At 35.5% G+C, this 14,365-nt stretch overlaps 1 pseudogene; it reads right to left on the bottom strand.

Annotated features, from left to right (window-relative positions):
• Positions 1-1,137: 1,137 nt before the first annotated feature.
• Positions 1,138-2,158, bottom strand: LOC102977600 (zinc finger protein 396-like; annotated as a pseudogene).
• Between the last annotated feature and the right edge of the window lie 12,207 nt (positions 2,159-14,365).

Genomic DNA, 14,365 nt, shown 5'->3' with positions numbered 1-14,365 from the left:
TCATCAGCTGTTAAGTGTTCTCATTTCCAGGTAAGTACACTTTTCCATTATGTGCTGCGCTTACCAGGTAACATCAGTCTTGTTTGGACAGTCTTTTCTTCATCTTCCTTATTTCTTTATGTTAAGCTGGTCAACAAATTTATATAAGCACCCACAGATAACTGTTCTTTATTAGAACACTAATCATATTTAGGCCACTTCCTGAAGACATGTAGAGCAAATCTTAATGCTTTCACTGAGATATTTCCAATATAAATTGTAAAGGAGATAATTTTTTTTTCCTGCACAGGAAATTACTTAGTATCTGATGATACTATACAGTATGTATAGATGATATTATACATCAACTATACCTCAATTTAAAAAATTGAAACAAAACAAAACAGTATGTAGGTTCTCAGATTTTCATAAGAGATGAGTAAGTCCCTTTACTCACCTGCTTCCTAACAATGACCCTGGACATTTCCACTTAGGTCTTGAGGTACATATTCTTTTGGGTCTCCTCAATCTTATTCTCATATTTTGAATCTGGTAACAGAAAATAAAACAGGAAATTTATTTTATTTTATTATTATTATTTTTGGCCACGCCACATGGCTTGCAGGATCTTAGTTCCCTGATCAGGGATCAAACCCAGGCCTGCAGCAGAGAAAGCATGGAGTGTTAACCACTGGACTGCCAGGGAATTCCGAGGAAATTTTTTTTTAAAAACTGATTTAGTCTTTGGTTTAATAACTCCAATGTTCTAGTAATGAAATGGAGAATACCCACTTATATACTAACTCACACATTCCTTCTCAACAGGGAAAATGTACTTGTCTAAAAAGGAACGTACTAGTTCATTATTTGTGTTAATAATGGAAACAGTAGAACATGTCTGAGAGTATCTTTTCAAGAGCTGCACTAGGGATGGAAATCCGATTTAAGCTTTAGAATCTCAAACATCTGAACTGACACTACTGAAAAGCAGAAAAGCAAACAATGCTGACAGAAAATATTCTACATTCTCTCCTGTGGCTTTTATAACCTTTGAAAGGAAACTGGTTTCCACTGAAACTACCGATTTATACTAAAGGAGTATTGGTGCCTTGTGTCTTCTCCCCTGTTGAAAAGTTCTCAGTAAATGCTTTGACTGCCTCACAACACAGATGGGACTTTTTCTCCAGCATGGTTTTTCCTATGTCTGAAAAGATTTGAGCTCTGACTAAAGGCTTTCGCACATTCATGACATTTGAAGGGTTTCTCCCCAGCGTGGATTCTTCGATGCTGAATCAGGATTGCACTTCGGCCGAGAGCCTTTGCACACACACATCACATGTATAAGGTTTCTCTCCACTGTGGATTCTCTGATGTCGATTAAGGGCTGAGCTCTGACTAAAGACTTTCCCACATTCATCACACTTTTTTTTGGCGGCGGGAGGACGGTTTCCCTGTCTTCTTTCAAACTTTCTATCTTGTTCACAGGTTCCTCTAAATGTGAAACTCCGGGAAGCATTCATTTGAAGAGTGTTAGAAACTTTGTAATGCAGTTCTTTGTCTGAAGAAGTCTTTGCCTTGAAGCTGATTTCACATTTATAGTTCCAGTGTCTCTAACATTTTGTCTTAAGGTGTGAAGCCCCTTCGATGCCCGCTGCAGGTGCTTTTTTGTGGGCTTAAGCTGGCTACGTGGTGTCTCCTAAGTGATTTCACAAGTTGGTAGCTTCTTTGCAAGCATGTCCTCATTTCGCCCAAAAAAGACCTGTTCAGCCGCCCTGCCATGCTCTTTCTCCAGCTCCTCCAGCAACGCCACGGCTTCCTCTCCACTCTGTGGTCGGTTCTCTTGAAACCAGGCTTGCAGCTCCTCAGGCAACATGGCCGGGAACCGCTCTAGCACCAGCAGCTCCAGGATCTGCTCCTTGCTGTGCGCCTCTGGCCTCAGCCACTGACAGAAAAGCTCACGGAGCCGGCTCAGGGCCGCCTGGGGCCCAGGTGACTCCTGGTAGTCAAACTGCCTGAACCGCTGGTGGTAGGTCTCTGAGCTGTAGTAGCTGCTCCAGTGGCGGCTGGAGACCATATTATGGGCCTGCCCTCCCTCTTCCACCTTCACTACCAGAATGCAGTCAGGGTCCCCTGAAGTTTGTGGAAGGAGTTTTGATGTCTCTCTCAATTTTGCAGACATTTGGACTGGGAATAGTTCAGGACTGCTAGGCTTTAATCTTCAAGAAGGTGTAACTCTCCTTATGGACACTCCTCCAACCTAGGAAGGACGACCCCACGTTTTGGGGGAGAAGCCGGGGAAGCCAGGGAATATTTTCTTAATGTTACCTCCTATTCACAGCTTAAGACATGAATCAAAAAATCTTACTGTCCTAAAACTATCCAGAGCTATTCAAAATTATTATGAAAGTGAAGTTTATTTTAAATTAATTTTCCTTACCTTTTTATAGCAGCAGAATTTCAAAGACAATTTGCATTACACATTTCAAAGTCAAGGCATTTTAAGATGTCTACTTACTTAAGATGTTTTACATATGAAATTTTGGCAAAAGAGATGGTGGTTAAATGTGTTCAACTCATTTATCCTATGGTTTCTTGGAAAGAAGTGACCACAACACTCACAAATTAGTGAGAAGTGGGCAGTTTGGCCTAAATCTACACCTGGTACAAAACTGAAAAACATATACATCTATGTTTATTTAGGATAAGAATATTATTATTTTAGATGTTCAATTAAATAAAATTTTTATGACTTAACTGTGAATACTTCACAAGAATTAAATTTCTGCACTTAATAATTTAAAATATTACACTTGCAATTCTACTTTTGTAACTTCTATTAATCATTAATAATCCATTTAATAAAAGATTCTTAATGTTCAGCTCAGAAAATTTAAATAGGGCTCATAAACAAGTAGGATAATAGATAGGAAAATGCATAAAAGTTCCCAAGGATAGAATTAAGAACTGTAGTACTTTTAATTAGCATTTGCCTTTTTAGAAATAAGAGAAACATATACTAATGTGTTTCTCACAGGCCTGATCTTTCTCAGTCTATGAAAATCTATCACACTTATAATTCAGTAAAACATTTGTCTGTGTACATTTATATCTTCCCATTAGCTAAAGGAATGACAGGTGAAGATGTCAGTTAAAAGACTTTTATTACTGTAATTAGAGTTAATTTTCAGCAATGAAACAGATTGTACACTCACTAATGTAATTCTATATTGATTTTAGCTATTAGACTTGTTTCTTCTATTACAAGGATTATTTTAACTGTGTTTGGATGAATATACCTAATACAGGGTAACTAGGGTCTCCCAAAATAAATACCAGCAGATTACAAGGCAAAGGTAATATTTTAAATTGAATTTACGTAATGGCACTTAACATTGTCTTTATATAATACTTTACCCATGTGCATTCATTTAAAATTCCTACCGTAAATTCTAAAATTACAAATTAGCTTTAAGATTAAAAGCAGAGATAAAAAATATTTTGCCTAATACAAATTATGGGACAGGAATAAGGTGATCATATTTACGTGCCTTAAATCAAACTTTCAACCACTGGTAGAAAAATCCTCAAGATTATTTTCACCTTCCAAGATACACATTGTTATTTCTAATCACCCAATCTAGCTAGTTAGTTGTTCCTCTAACTCAATCATCCCATTTTGTCTACACTCTCCTGCCATATGTTAAACCTGGCCCTCACTGTTTATACAAATACTCAACATTTTTTACTTGCTTAAAATCCTAGACAGTTGTATTATGCATGGATCTCTTTCCTTCCTCAATGATATTTTACATTCCATATAGGCAAGAACCAGACCTTGTATACTGACTGGTTTTGCAGTGAAGCTGCACGTAAATTTCATTTCTAAAAGCAATATATAAGTGCATTATTTTTGGCTGTGACACAACGTGGGGGACCTTAGTTCCCTGACCAGGGATTGAACCTGCGCCCCCTGCAGTGGACGCACGGAGTCCTAACCACTGGACAAACAGGGAAGTCCCTAAGTGCACTTTTAAACATCCTCATATCTGCAATATCAAGCAAAATGATGATAACGTTATCAGAGTATAGTCATTGCATCAATAACCTTCTTAATTCTACTTTTTAATAGTCCCATTGCCTGATATACTTTAGTTTTAGCTTAATTCATTCTAAGCGTTGATCCTGAGAGTCAGTGTTATTTTTACATGACTTGCCGGCATTTTTCCTAAATACAAGTGCTGCTTTGCAACAAGAGGCTAAGCTTGTAAGTGCCAGTTTTTTGCTTTAAGAGAGTTCTCTTCTCTAAAATGAACCTGAGCCTTGTATCCAATCTATGCAAGTGGCTATTTTATATTGAGAAACAACTCATACCATTGTCTAATTTTGCTAGCATTTCTCCTTTTTCAAACTCTTAGTTATATTCAATGGACTATCACATTACTCACAAAGAATAAAATAACAGCATAATGAATATAATGTATTTTTTCTTCAAAGTCAGCAGGATGCTAACATCATAAAGTGATCATCTAATTCTGTAAACATATGTTTATATGGTGAGTTAAGCCACCAATATGTAAACCTGTGTTGTTAGCACAATTAAATATTTGGTGGAGGGTGGGAGGGAGGGAGACGCAAGAGGGAAGAGATATGGGAACATATGTATATGTATAACTGATTCACTTTGTTGTAAAGGAGAAACTAACACACTATTGTAAAACAGTTATACTCCAATAAAGAGGTTAAAAAAATAAAAATTAAAAAAAAAATAATAAATAAATAATAAAAAAATATTTGATGTTTTAGACTGGATGAGATTCAACTTGTCTCTCTGGAGATTCCATTTGCACTTATGCAAACAACAGCATATCGTTACCTAATATAACTAGCTTCAACATATTATGCTAAAGTGAAGTAAAATTGTATATTCTATGTAGTTTTTTTGATAAATGTTACTTATAAGAAGAAGCTACAGATGAGTATTTCTTAATTTTTTCGATGAATTACAATTTATATAAAATAACTTACCAACTGAAGGATAGGAAATACATAATGGTCAGAGAAAATAAACTTCAAATAAGAAAAACAATTGCATATTTAATTAAGGCATTTTCAGCTTAAAATGTACTGAATGATATTTAATCTTATTTTTCATTGTTTATAATCTTTTATGTAAGGATTATGTTTTGTTAATCTTTGATTCTCAACTTTTATCACCTATAACAGTCAGTTGTACTTATTTGCAGATACATGGATATTGTTTAAACTGAACAAAAGTAAAATAGAAATGTCTCTAAAAGTTTCAGAATAGAAAAATAATTTAAAAGTTTACTTATTATCTAAGTTCATTTGTTGAAGTATTTTAAAAATTAAAAATTTTTTTTTAAATTTATATAAAAGGCACATTAACTTTTCTCAGGACCCAGAATTATCCAAAATATTACTGATAAAAGTTAAATACATTTGAGCTAAATGGTAAATAATATTCTGATATCAATTATTATGAGACACATCCCAAACCTTTCTTAAAGAGGAACAAATTTAAATCATTGGCTGAAGGAATAAAGAGATGACTATTCTTGAACATAACAAAGAAGTTGCTTATTTGGGCTGTCAACCTCTTAAAGTTAAGAATCTATAATAGTTCAGAGCACTGTAACTCCAAAACATGTGAAAAGATAGGTTTTTAAGTGAAAGGGCTATCAGGTATATCCTAGATGTTTTCTGGCAGATCCCAATTTACTAGGTGATCAAATGAATATACTCTATTGTCTCTTGACTAATTTAACTTGCAGCCCATAATGAATTAAAACTGTCAGAAATATTTCTGCCTAAAATACACTTTCTTTTTGGACTTCCCTGGCAGTCCAGTGGTTAAGACTCCGCTCTTCCACTGCAGGGGGCACGGGTTCAATCCCTGGTCAGGGAAGATCCTGCATGCTGCACGGCACGGCCAAAAAATAACACAAAAAACCCACTATACTTTCTATTGTCCTTGCTTTGTAATCATTCAAAAAGCTCATAAAATAGTAAAAATAAAAAGATCATTTAAAAAATACACTTTCTTTTTATCTTTATATGTAAGTATTATACAGTTATTATAATGGATAAGTGAAAAAAGAAGAAGAAAGAAAGAAAGAGGGAGGGAGAAAGGAAGAGAAGAAGGTAGAAAGGAGGGAAAGAAAGGTGGAGAGGAATAGAGGTCCAGGGAGAGAAGAGAAAAGTCACTATAATTTCTACCCTTGAGAGACTGTGTGGACTTTCTAATACATATCCTTCCAGAGATTATCTGTGTATATGAGAATGTGCATATTTTTGTGTGGATTAATATATCATAAGCTTTCCCAGGCCTACACACAGCCCTGCACGTGCCTGTGGACTTCTATAATACCAGGAACATGTCAGAGATTTTGTAAAGCCCTTTATGGACGTCCTATTTTTTATTTTTTTTTTCAAGATTTTTTGTCAGCCCCTTATTAGCTCCAACTGGTACACCACCCCAGGCACCTGTGATGATAAACAATCCCCCCTGAATGTTTTTTGTTTTTTGTTTTTTTTTCTTTTGCGGTACACGGGCCTCTCACTGTTGTGGCCTCTCCCGTTGCGGAGCACAGGCTCCGGACGCGCAGGCTCAGCGGCCATGGCTCACGGGCCCAGCCGCTCCGCGGCATGTGGGATCCTCCCAGGCATGTGGGATCCTCCCAGACCGGGGCGCGAATCCGGTTCCCCTGCATCGGCAGGCGGACGCGCAACCACTGCGCCACCAGGGAAGCCCCCCCCTGAATGTTTTTGATGAAAGCCCTAGGGGTATGGCTGATCCCATCCAGCAAGTTCTGAGTCAGGTCAAATAAAGGCAAGCCCTGATATGGAGCTTTCCTGTGAGATACCAGAAAGGTCAAAAAGTGAAAATTGTCTAGGGGTGGTGTTTTTGGAGAGCTCCAAACCATTCTTCACCTGCCCTAGGCTGCTGGGTTTTGGGCTGTTGGTTTTCAAGTCTGCTTCAGAGCTGGGGTAAAGGGGATGAGGTAAAGATGAGACAAAACACCACAAAGCTCACTGTTCATAACGAAATTCAGCAGTAGTTCTAGAATAAACATTCTGAATAAATTGATTTTCAACCATTTTTGCCAATGTTCACACTCCTTTTATAGAGGAGCATGTTTTTGGAGATTCTTACTCAAATCATCCCTGAAATGCTTCCTGTCCCTCAATACATTTTAAGGGTGTGAAGTGGTCCCAACCCCAAAATGCTGGAGAAAGAAGTCATAGATAAATACAGAGATGGTAATTAAATTTGGCCCCAGAATAATCTGAAAGAGTAAATTTGGTGACAGTGACTTTCTCCTCCTTGCAAAATGCTGTGCTCTGTTGAATATCCAATCTATCCAATAATTCATTAATAACACACATTTTGGGTTATAAATATCTCATTTACTAATTGATCAAAATCATATTGTTTTAGTTCAATAACTTGAAAATATCAATGTGTTTGAATTTAAAGAGACTGTTTTTGCTAGGTAAATATAGATACAGATTTCTCCATTTTGTTCCCACAGCTGTTATTGAGAAAGCATGTCAAAGATAGATGGTTCTCTTAAAGTTCTAAAGGATATTTTATTATTTTTATACATCCTTATACATCTTTATAGTCAATGATGTCACTCGTCTGGTCCTGATACTTATCTTGGGCTTGTTTTATTAATAAACATAAAATTTAAATGATACAGGTATAATTTTTGAAATCATTATTGATATCAGAATATAGATTGTAAGATAATTGAAAATGCTTGCTTCCTAATATTTCCAATAAGTAACAATCATGCTTTTCCAATATTATTTGCTTAATGCTGAAGGATAGATTTTATATTTATATATTTGCTTCTGCTTCACAGTGAAACAATTTTGAACATTTCAAATATAGAAACACTTTTATTTATTCAATTCTAGTTAAAATTTCGTATTTGTCAAAGTATCCTCTAATTGGTGAGTTCCTCAAAAATAATGACTATGTTTCCTTTTTTTTTCTTTGTGCTCTGATTAAATTGCTCATCTGCTCTGATGATATTATTCAATTCTTTTAAAACAATTTTCACTGATCTTTTTCATTTTTATTCATTTTCATTTCTACATACAAATGCATGGTGGAGATTGTACCAACATAATGACTTTCTTCATTCTGCCAGGTGTTGAGGTGGTCAATTAGGACAATGAGCCAAACTGAGAATAACAATCTAAGCTTTATTCTCTCACAAGAAGTCAAAATAGGCACAGCTCCCCAGTCTTTTATTTTTACCCGGGAACCAGCACCTGGAGAGTCAGGTGCATTAGTGCAGATGGGGGGGGAGTCATCTCCCCCTTGAGAGGCCCTATAGGAAAGGCTCCTGCCATTTTATGGATCCAGGATAGTGTAGAGAAAGAGAGCAAGGAAGAACTAGGAGTAGAAAACTACCAAGTCCAAGTGGAGAAAAGTGTCAAGTCCCTCCCCCATCCCAATAAGGAGGTCTCCATGGAGACACCTTAAAAGTGCCTCAGTCAAGGTCCTCTGATGAAAAGATTTTCACAGGAGGTGTCTGGACTAGAAATGGAAAGATGTCCGTGAGCATGGCTGGCCTCTGATTCCTTGACCGTGACTCTCTGCAGAGACTGCAGTGCAAGGGCCGGGCACCCAGTCTGGTGTGGGGAGGGCAGAGTCCCTGGGATACCGGCCAGGGAGAGTCCTGCACTTGTCTGTGGTCGGCCTGAAAGATCACACAATGAGTTTTGATCTTGAGCTGGACTCCTCACACATAGTAGAGTGTTCAGATATGTCTGACTAACTGAGAGCCTCAAATCAAAATAAGACTCTTACCAGCATGAGAGGCACATATAAAATAGTGTATAACAATGTGGGTAATCTTTAAATCAGGAATGACTATTTAATGCTATAGAGTCATAAGGAGTTCTATTTTTAGTAAGGTTCCTAATGAAGTGATCAGAAAATGTGTTAAGATACATGTGAACAAATGTTTTTTACAGTTTTGTTTAAAATAAAAAGAAATTTAGAAAAATATAATCAGAAATATGGAATATATTTAATATATTTTATATCATACAGACTATTAATTTTAAAGATAATGATGTAGATGAATATTTAAAATGGAAATACATTATATTAAATATGGTATAGATATAGAGTTGATTGGAAAAAGATTACAGTGAATGACAATAGTATTCTTCCAATTTTATAAATATATGACACTGTGTGTGTGTGTGTGTGTGTGTGTGTGTGTTCCTTTGCAGAAAGGCATAGGAAATATTTAAAGACTTGTAGATCAAAATGTCCTCATTAACTTCTTGAATGAAGATTAAAAGTGATTATTACAGTCTTTTATTATTTTTAAATTTTGCTTTAATGTATTTTCTGAGAGGAACATGAACCAATTGTCTAATTAGATAAAAATTAAAGAGAATAATTGAGATCAGTTCAGAAATCAGTTGGTCATAACACACTACAATGATCTTGTTAACAGTTAGTTTTTGGTTATAGTATAAGGTAATGACATTGTTAAAATGTTATAATAATGTAATTCAATTATTTTAATCTGTTAATTTATATTCAATTATTGATTTATAGAGGCTTATTAAAATTTTCTTTCAAGTAGAATTTGAAGGGAGAATATTTCCTTACAATATTGTTGTTTCTAGAAGAACTTGTGAGTGAGTATTTTTGTGTTTGTTTTCTATTGCTATGTAACAAAATACCACACATTTAGCAACTTTAAACAACACACATTTATTATCTCTGTTTCTGTGGATCAGGAGTGTGTCTGTGTGCTAACTGGGTCTTCAAGCTCACAAGGTTTCATCATGGAGTTGCCCAGGAATGTGATATTATCTGATCTTGATATTTGCTTCTAAAAACTCACTTCTTGTTGGCAGAGTCACATCAGTTACTTGAAGTGATAGGGCTTAGCTCCTTGAAGTCACCCGACATTCAGTGCCAGGTAATCATCATCACATAGCCCTTTGTTCTTTGTGACCAGAAGGACAGTGTCTCTGCTGCTTTGAGTCTCTGACCTCAAGAACCTCTTTTAGCTGATCAGGTCAGGTCCACTCAAGCTAACCTTCTGCTTAACTTAAAGACAATTACTTAGGGATTTTAATAACATCTTGCAAAATCCCTTCACTTTTGCCATATAACATTACCTAATCAAGGGAGTACCACATTCTATTGGTTCAAAGCAAGTTATAGCTACTGCCCACACTCCAAAGGAAGAACCCAATACAAAGGCATGACTCAATGGAGGTCACTCTAAGGTTTGTCCATCACAATCAGAAAATGTATATGGTACTTAATGGAGATTCGTGCAATTCTCAATGAGTATCTATGCTGTCCACATCTGAAATCAACTACTTGATATATTTTATCCATTAGTTTTTGTTAGATTTCTATAAAAGCTCTCTGATATTTTAATAGAATCACAATATTCTATGGAGTATTCTTGATATAAACTTTTAAAGACGTCTCGTTGCAATTTCATGCATTATCTATTTTTATCCATGTATACAAAAGACTTCACTGACTTCAGTGCCAAAAATTAAATGCTTCCTTGAAGTATTTGCAAAGTATTTGAGGAAACTGACATTGAGCTCCAATATGTTTTCATCAAATTGATATTTAAACATCAATTGTTTTTTTCATTTATAAATAATGAGCTCTGTTAAGTGTTACTTTACCAAATTTAAATTTCAGCTGATGTGCATTAGCAAGAATCATGAAAATTGGTTTTAGAAAGCTTCATACTGGGAATTTTACTCATAGAAAAATTACTTCAAAAGTTAACAGAAGGCTTTTAGTTTAAAGTTTCACCTGAGGCAGAGATGCTTATTTTCTAAAAGTTATTCATTTTCAGAATTTTAGAAGTAACATTTCAAATTCATTCAATTATGAAATGTGTAATTTGTGACTAAGGCCCAAAAATGATTGATAAAAGCACTCCTCAACAGTTCATTTTATCATTATGAAGTGTTTAATTTGTGTCAAGTACTCTATAAAGTACTAGAGATTCAGAGATGAGGACTTCTGTTTCTAATAACTTGGATCAAGTTCTTTATTAGGACCGACTTTTACAAGGAAAACAATAAAACTGCTGGGTAAATATTTTTGATGATCTGAATGCATTCAGAAGAGCTTTCAGGCTAATAGGATAGGGCCAAGCCAAATTCTCAGGGAAACTCTAAAGAAAGAAATGCAGGCATTATACTTGAGCATACAAATATTTTTGTCCTATCAGTCCTGACAAGCCAGCAAATGCAGGCTGTAGTTCAAAGTTTCATGGAGTAAGTATAAAAATAGGGATATAATTTAAATCTAGGGTGGGACTTGTATAAGAACCCTCGCCATGTTAAGCTGGGGACTCAAAGGGCTACACCCTTGAGGTAAGGAAAAAGTAGATTTAAATTCACTTCCATAATCCCTGATCTCCAAAAATCCCAAAGGACTTTTCGTGATTTTTACCTGGCATTAAGTTAAACAGGATAAAAAAACCCAAAATAATAAAATAATAATACAGTAAGTCCCCTACATACGAACCTACAAGTTGAGAACTTTCAAAGATGCGAATGTGCATTCCATCATCAGGCGTGAGTGAAATTGCATCTTGCCTTCCATCTCCTATTGCTGACGATGCTTCAGCTCTACCATCTCCCACCTCCTCTCCCTCCTCCAGTCAGTAACTCTTCCTGCCTGTTCACTCGATGCAGCCCCTGTATGCCAGCTGTTGTGCTGTACTACTGTACTTTTCAAGGTACTGTACTGTAAGATTAAAAATCTTTTCATTTTTTTGTGTTTGTTTTGTATGTATTATTTGTGTGAAAAGTATTATAAACCTATTACAGTACAGTACTATATAGCCAATTGTGTTAGTTGGGTACCTAGGCTGACTTTGTTGGACTTAATGAACAAATTGGACTTATAAACACAATCTCAGAACAGAACTCATTCATATGTAGGGGACTTACTGTAATACCAACTAAAAAAAATATTCAGGATAGCCAACACAGTATTAAATGGGAATGAAGTTGGAGGACTGACACTACCTGACTTTAGTTCTTACTGTAAAGCTACAAGAAGTCAAGACAGTGTGGTATTGGTGAAAGAGTAGACAAACAGATTAATGGAAGAGAATAGTGAGCCCAGAAATAGACCCACATAAATATGGTCATGTGATCCTTGACATAAAAGCAAAGGCAATACACTGGGGCAAAGGTTGTCTTTTCAACAAAGTGTATTTGAGCAACTGGACATCCACATGCAAAAAAAGAATCTAGTCACACATTACACTCTTCACAAAAATTAATTCAAAATGGATCACAGACTTAAATGTAAAATGCAAAGCTACAAAACTTCTAGAAGATAATATAAGAATAAACTCAATTAGTATGGTGATGACTTTTAAAATACAACACCAAAGATAAAATCTATAAAACAAATAGTTGATAAGCTGAACTTCATTAAAACATAAAATCTTCTGCTCTGTGAAAGGTAATATCAAGAGAATGAAAAGACAAACCACATACTGGGAGTAAATATTTGCAAAAGATACATTGGATAAAGGATGGTTATCCAAAATATATGAAGAACTCTTAAAACTCAACAATGAAAAAAACAAACAACCTGATTTAAAAAGAGTCCCAAGACCTAAACAAACACCTCAACAACAAAGATATACAGATGGTAAATAAGCATATGAGAAGTTGCCCCATATGATATGTCATCAGGGAAATGAAAATTACAACAAAAATAAGATGCCACTGCACACCTATTAGAATGGTCGAAATCCAGAACACTGATGACAACAAATGCTGGCAAGGATGTGGAGCAACAGGAACTCTCATTTACTGCTGGTGGGAATGCACAATGGTCTTGGCACTCGGAAAAACAGTTTGGCAGTTTCTTACACAGCTAAACATACTCTAACCACATGATCCAGTAATCACACTCCTTGGTATTTACCCAAAGCAGTTGAAAACTTATGTTTACACAAAAACCTGCACACAGATGTTGATAGGAGCTTTGTTCATAATTGCCAAAACTTGTAAGCAAACAAGATGTCCTTCAGTAGGTGAATGGATAAACTATGGTACATCCAGACAATGGAATATTAGTCAGTACTAAAAAGAAATGAGCTCTCAAGCCATGAAAAGACATGGAGAAACATTAAATGCATGTTACTAAGTGAAAGAAGCCAATCTGAAAAGGCTACATACTGTTATAATTCCAACTATATGACATTCTGGAAAAGGCAAAACTATGAAAAAAAATTAAAAGATTAGTGGTTGCTGGGGTGAGAGTGGGGGAGAGATGAATAGGCAGAGCACAAGGGAGTTTTAGGGAAGTGAAAATACTTTGTATGATATATGATGGTGGATATATGTCATTATACATTTGTCAAAACTCACAGAATGTACACCAAGAATGAACCTTAATGTAAACTATGGACTTTGTGTGTTAATGATGTGTCAATCTATGTTTATCTGTTGCAACAAATGTACCATCTGGTGGGGATGCTGATAATGGAGGATGCTATGCATGTGTAGAGGCAGGGGGTATATGGAAAATCTCTGCACCTTCCTTTCAATTTTGATTTGAATCTAAAACTGGATTAAAAAATAAAGACTTAACAAGTGAAGTTTTAGAAGTCAAAGACCAAATAGAAAAATATATTCAAATTTTACTCAAAGTGATGGCAAAAAAAGCAAGTCAAACAAAGCTTTCATTTTAGGCTATGAAGTAGTTGTAAAGAACATAAAACATGGGGAGTATGATGAACATAAAACAAAAATGTCTGAATAAAATCACACCAAAATAAGTACCTATCAATAGTAGAAGAATTATTTGTCACTTGATACCAAGGTCAAAAAAATGGACAAAGAGGTCTGTAAAAAGTGGACAAAGAATGTAGGCTATTTTCAGGACTTTAAAAAACGAGAAACAAAATTTCATTTTCTAAAGTCCAAATGTGATCTTCTTCTACCCCAAATTAATATTCTTCAAAATCTTCTCTTCTCATCATGTGAAATAAAATGTGAGCTTCTAGCCATGAAGTAGTGAAACTGTGCTGCCTTATATTCATTCTTCTTTTCCTGATAAGACATGCTAACATAACATAACAATTAGCATGTTAGCATGCTAACATGCTAATTGTATGCTGATACCAACATACAATTCTGCTTTTGCTTGTTTTTCTCCTTCTGCCTGGAATGTCCTTTCCATGTATCGTTTAACAGATGGACATTTAATCATCCTTCACCACTCAGTTCCATGTATAAATCTACTATATTTCTGCTTCATTTATTCATTTATGCATCTTCCTTCTTTAATGGACTATAAACTACCTGATGGCAGGAA

The sequence above is a fragment of the Physeter macrocephalus genome, chromosome 19 (assembly GCF_002837175.3).
Source record: "Physeter macrocephalus isolate SW-GA chromosome 19, ASM283717v5, whole genome shotgun sequence".
Classification (NCBI taxonomy): domain Eukaryota; kingdom Metazoa; phylum Chordata; class Mammalia; order Artiodactyla; family Physeteridae; genus Physeter; species Physeter macrocephalus.
Note: the sequence above shows the minus strand (reverse complement) of the source record. Positions and strands in the feature narration are given on the sequence as shown.